Here is a 5,890-nt window from a genome sequence, read left to right on the forward strand (position 1 = left end):
CTTTGGAGGCGGGCTTGGGTACCGCCACCCCGAGCATCATTTAATGGATAACCAACACCTCTGCCATAGGTCACCCCAAGTGGTTGGCTACGTTTGGTGATTTACTTTGGAGGCGGGCTTGGGTACCGCCACCCCGAGCATTATTTAATGGATAACCAACACCTCTGCCATAGGTCACCCCAAGTGGTTGGCTACGTTTGGTGACTTACTTTGGAGGCGGGCTTGGGTACCGCCACCCCGAGCATCATTTAATGGATAACCAACACCTCTGTCATAGGTCACCCCAAGTGGTTGGCTACGTTTGGTGACTTACTTTGGAGGCGGGCTTGGGTACCGCCACCCCGAGCATCATTTAATGGATAACCAACACCTCTGCCATAGGTCACCCCAAGTGGTTGGCTACGTTTGGTGACTTACTTTGGAGGCGGGCTTGGGTACCGCCACCCCGAGCATCATTTAATGGATAACCAACACCTCTGCCATAGGTCACCCCAATTGGTTGGCTACGTTTGGTGACTTACTTTGGAGGCGGGCTTGGGTACCGCCACCCCGAGCATCATTTAATGGATAACCAACACCTCTGCCATAGGTCACCCCAAGTGGTTGGCTACGTTTGGTGACTTACTTTGGAGGCGGGCTTGGGTACCGCCACCCCGAGCATCATTTAATGGATAACCAACACCTCTGCCATAGGTCACCCCAAGTGGTTGGCTACGTTTGGTGACTTACTTTGGAGGCGGGCTTGGGTACCGCCACCCCGAGCATCATTTAATGGATAACCAACACCTCTGCCATAGGTCACCCCAAGTGGTTGGCTACGTTTGGTGACTTACTTTGGAGGCGGGCTTGGGTACCGCCACCCCGAGCATCATTTAATGGATAACCAACACCTCTGCCATAGGTCACCCCAAGTGGTTGGCTACGTTTGGTGACTTACTTTGGAGGCGGGCTTGGGTACCGCCACCCCGAGCATCATTTAATGGATAACCAACACCTCTGCCATAGGTCACCCCAAGTGGTTGGCTACGTTTGGTGACTTACTTTGGAGGCGGGCTTGGGTACCGCCACCCCGAGCATCATTTAATGGATAACCAACACCTCTGCCATAGGTCACCCCAAGTGGTTGGCTACGTTTGGTGACTTACTTTGGAGGCGGGCTTGGGTACCGCCACCCCGAGCATCATTTAATGGATAACCAACACCTCTGCCATAGGTCACCCCAAGTGGTTGGCTACGTTTGGTGACTTATTTTGGAGGCGGGCTTGGGTACCGCCACCCCGAGCATCATTTAATGGATAACCAACACCTCTGCCATAGGTCACCCCAAGTGGTTGGCTACGTTTGGTGACTTACTTTGGAGGCGGGCTTGAGTACCGCCACCCCGAGCATCATTTAATGGATAACCAACACCTCTGCCATAGGTCACCCCAAGTGGTTGGATACGTTTGATGACTTACTTTGGAGGCGGGCTTGGGTACCGCCACCCCGAGCATCATTTAATGGATAACCAACACCTCTGCCATAGGTCACCCCAAGTGGTTGGCTACGTTTGGTGACTTACTTTGGAGGCGGGCTTGGGTACCGCCACCCCGAGCATCATTTAATGGATAACCAACACCTCTGCCATAGGTCACCCCAATTGGTTGGCTACGTTTGGTGACTTACTTTGGAGGCGGGCTTGGGTACCGCCACCCCGAGCATCATTTAATGGATAACCAACACCTCTGCCATAGGTCACCCCAAGTGGTTGGCTACGTTTGGTGACTTACTTTGGAGACGGGCTTGGGTACCGCCACCCCGAGCATCATTTAATGGATAACCAACACCTCTGCCATAGGTCACCCCAAGTGGTTGGCTACGTTTGGTGACTTACTTTGGAGGCGGGCTTGGGTACCGCCACCCCGAGCATCATTTAATGGATAACCAACATCTCTGCCATAGGTCACCCCAAGTGGTTGGCTACGTTTGGTGACTTACTTTGGAGGCGGGCTTGGGTACCGCCACCCGAGCATCATTTAATGGATAACCAACACCTCTGCCATAGGTCACCCCAATTGGTTGGCTACGTTTGGTGACTTACTTTGGAGGCGGGCTTGGGTACCGCCACCCCGAGCATCATTTAATGGATAACCAACACCTCTGCCATAGGTCACCCCAAGTGGTTGGCTACGTTTGGTGACTTACTTTGGAGGCGGGCTTGGGTACCGCCACCCCGAGCATCATTTAATGGATAACCAACACCTCTGCCATAGGTCACCCCAAGTGGTTGGCTACGTTTGGTGACTTACTTTGGAGGCGGGCTTGGGTACCGCCACCCCGAGCATCATTTAATGGATAACCAACATCTCTGCCATAGGTCACCCCAAGTGGTTGGCTACGTTTGGTGACTTACTTTGGAGGCGGGCTTGGGTACCGCCACCCCGAGCATCATTTAATGGATAACCAACACCTCTGCCATAGGTCACCCCAAGTGGTTGGCTACGTTTGGTGACTTACTTTGGAGGCGGGCTTGGGTACCGCCACCCCGAGCATCATTTAATGGATAACCAACACCTCTGCCATAGGTCACCCCAAGTGGTTGGCTACGTTTGGTGACTTACTTTGGAGGCGGGCTTGGGTACCGCCACCCCGAGCATCATTTAATGGATAACCAACACCTCTGCCATAGGTCACCCCAAGTGGTTGGCTACGTTTGGTGACTTACTTTGGAGGCGGGCTTGGGTACCGCCACCCCGAGCATCATTTAATGGATAACCAACACCTCTGCCATAAGTCACCCCAAGTGGTTGGCTACGTTTGGTGACTTACTTTGGAGGCGGGCTTGGGTACCGCCACCCCGAGCATCATTTAATGGATAACCAACACCTCTGCCATAGGTCACCCCAAGTAGTTGGCTACGTTTGGTGACTTACTTTGGAGGCGGGCTTGGGTACCGCCACCCCGAGCATCATTTAATGGATAACCAACACCTCTGCCATAGGTCACCCCATTGGAGGGGACCCACCCTTTCCCGACGGCTGTGTGAGGAAACTGATTGTTTAACCTCCTTAGCCGCACACGTCAGGACTCTAATTTTTTTTTGTAAAAAGAAGCTACATTTATTTTAAAACGAATCTAGACCCTCCAATGTCCCTGCATGCATGATTGTTAGTACGAAATAATGTATGCATACTTACATTAATAATAACACAAAATAAGAACACATATGAAATGTGTTCGCCTGGTGGTTTGGCATCTAAAATTAAATAATAAATAAGGAGCACAAATTTTATAAGTGGAAGTATGATTGAAACATAAAAATATACAAGCCGCGTATCGAGGGCAGTTTACCCCACTATCACGGGGCGGTCCCGGCAAGAATGAGCGTGGCAAGCGACCTGGCCACAACGATCCCAAGCACTCGCGTCCCTTAGCCAGTTTTCCGAGAGTACCCTCGAAGAAATGTAAATGGGGGGAGGGGGGGGGGAGATACTCCCAAAGACCCTAGGGAATGAAGTGAGCCTCAGGTCACCGGAGGCAGGACGGAAGGGGACCGGGCTCGCGCAAACATTCCCCAGGCCCGCTCATGATGCCGGGGGAGGCACCCGTGGTTCGTGGGACAGCCGCCCCGGATTAATGTCACCTTACTGGATGCAGGAACAGGGTCTATCCGCCCCCGTGGTGGGGAAATGAACAATACAGTACGATAGAGTTCAGTTCGACAACCTATTCATAAACCAATTTGTTAGTAACAAATAAAAAGGCAAATAACAAACGTAGAAAATAAGTTGTGATCAACAACAAATTGACCGTTCATAATAGAAAAAAAAGAAGGGAAAAAAAGATTAACATAGTATTAAAGAGCTAAAACACAAAAAGAAACAGTACTATCATTATCAACGCGTTCCTAATAAATAAATAAGGCCCAAATTCAAAAGTAAAAGAAAGAATGTGCATAAAAAAAAACAGTGTAAAGAATTGGCAAAAACGGTGTAAAAAGCCAGTATACACAATAAATGAATAAGAAATAATAAAACAAACAAATAAAATAATAAATGCATTGCGATCATGCCATAAGACAAAGAAAGTAAAACCAATGAGTATATAAAAATAAAAATAAAACATAAAGCAATCGCGCATAAACAATATTAAATTTGTTATAAGAGGAGTAACCGTGGAGTGACAGGAACAATACGCTTGGCACCTGAAACAAAGATGATTTTAATCTAAATCAGCAACTCTAAGCACAGGCCATCTCTCTACCCAGGACTTTACAAACTTTTTGAAGCATTCAAAATTTTCTCTGTTCAACACGAGATCGGCATTCCTTGCCGGTCTTGTAATCCCTCTCAAGCCATCCAACATTTCCTCTCGGGCATCCTTCATCAACTCGCAGTGCCACAGAATGTGCTCGGCTGTCTGGTTAGTGTCACCACATGAACAGTTCGGATGAGGAGACAAGGCGAGACTATGTAGCCGCCCCCTGAGCTCCCCATGACCGGACACCAATTGCGTCATATAGTGATCCAGTTTTATGTGCGCCCCTTCCATTCTGCTTTTAACTGAAGGGAAGAAAGAGAAAGTCAATCTACCCTTCGTCGACCTATCCCATCGCTCTTGCCATACACTCAGCGTTCTCGCATGGCTTTCAATAAGCCAGGAAGGGACACCGCTCCACCGGGTGTCAGTTCGACTCCCAGGTGGACAGCGGCCTTACCTCTTGTCAATGCCTTTTTTGTCAAAACTTCCCTTATTTCCAAGTCAATCGGCAGTGTACCAGCCAGAACCGGTAATGCATCATTAGCCACAGTCCTATATGCGCCCGAAATAGCCAACAGGGGAGTCCGTTGGCCCCGCTTGAGGGCCAAGTGGATCAATGCATTATCCAGCCGGTGCTCCCACACAGAATAGGTCACCCCAAGTGGTTCACTACGTTTGATGACTTGGGGTGCCCGGGTTCAAGGGGTGAGGTTTGTCCGAGACTTGGCGGCGGATGCGCCTGCCCGCCAACTGCGTAGCTGGTTGGATCGAGAGAGACTAGTTGAGAAAGACCGTTTGACCTCTCTAGCAGGACTCTCTCGGAACATCGTCTTGCGGTGGGAGGGATGGATTCGTGCATCCGTCCCTCCTGGACCCACCGACCCCCCGATTCCCACCCCTCATACTTAATACAGAACTTTCTCTCCTTCCTATCCTAAAAAGACCCTTCACACAGCATTCCCAAAGATGACATAGGCCCTGAGAGAATTTTCCTCAGGGCATAAGCTGTAAATCTAATTTAAAAATATATTCATATATAAAGATAAATATTTAAGTTTAAAATTAATGTAATGTAAGTATCGGCTAAGTGTTATGTACAATAATATACAATCAATACTGATTTTAATTGTTATGTGTCTTGCGTAAATATATTACGTAAATTAAATTGTTACAAAGCAAAGAAATATTATACACGTCAACTAATTTCCAAACATAAAGTTGTTTTGCAAAAATAACTTACGCACGGGCTCGAGTGTATTTTAAGAATATACTAGTTAATTCTACCAAACAAGCAAACCTATTGTCATCTCTCTCAACCGCCTCGGTGGCGCAGTTGGCAGCGCGTAAGTCTCATAATCTTAAGGTCGTGAGTTCAATCCTCACCCGGGGCATTTTTTTTTCATTTACTTTCGTCAATAATATTAAGAGAACCATTTTTTTATCAATGTGATTACTTCAATCTATTAAAGACTTCTAGCACACACGACCGTGCCACATTCAGAAGTTCACGAAATAAACAACTTTAATTTTCAACTCAATATAATACAATACCTAGTTTAAAACACGATAATATTAATTTAAAACATTTCTTTACTTGTATCATGTATGTATTTTAAACAAATTGGGCGCAATTACGATATAATTTTATGCA

General features: G+C 47.7%; 1 non-coding gene across 1 annotated transcript; it reads left to right on the forward strand.

Moving 5' to 3' along the window:
- Positions 1 to 5,557: 5,557 nt before the first annotated feature.
- On the forward strand, positions 5,558 to 5,630 carry TRNAM-CAU (transfer RNA methionine (anticodon CAU)). The gene has a single exon. It is a non-coding gene; the product is annotated as a tRNA-Met (tRNA).
- Positions 5,631 to 5,890: the final 260 nt, after the last annotated feature.

Source organism: Hesperophylax consimilis, chromosome 12 (genome assembly GCF_061612785.1).
Source record: "Hesperophylax consimilis isolate HC1 chromosome 12, BYU_Hcon_1.0, whole genome shotgun sequence".
NCBI classification, from domain to species: Eukaryota; Metazoa; Arthropoda; class Insecta; order Trichoptera; family Limnephilidae; genus Hesperophylax; species Hesperophylax consimilis.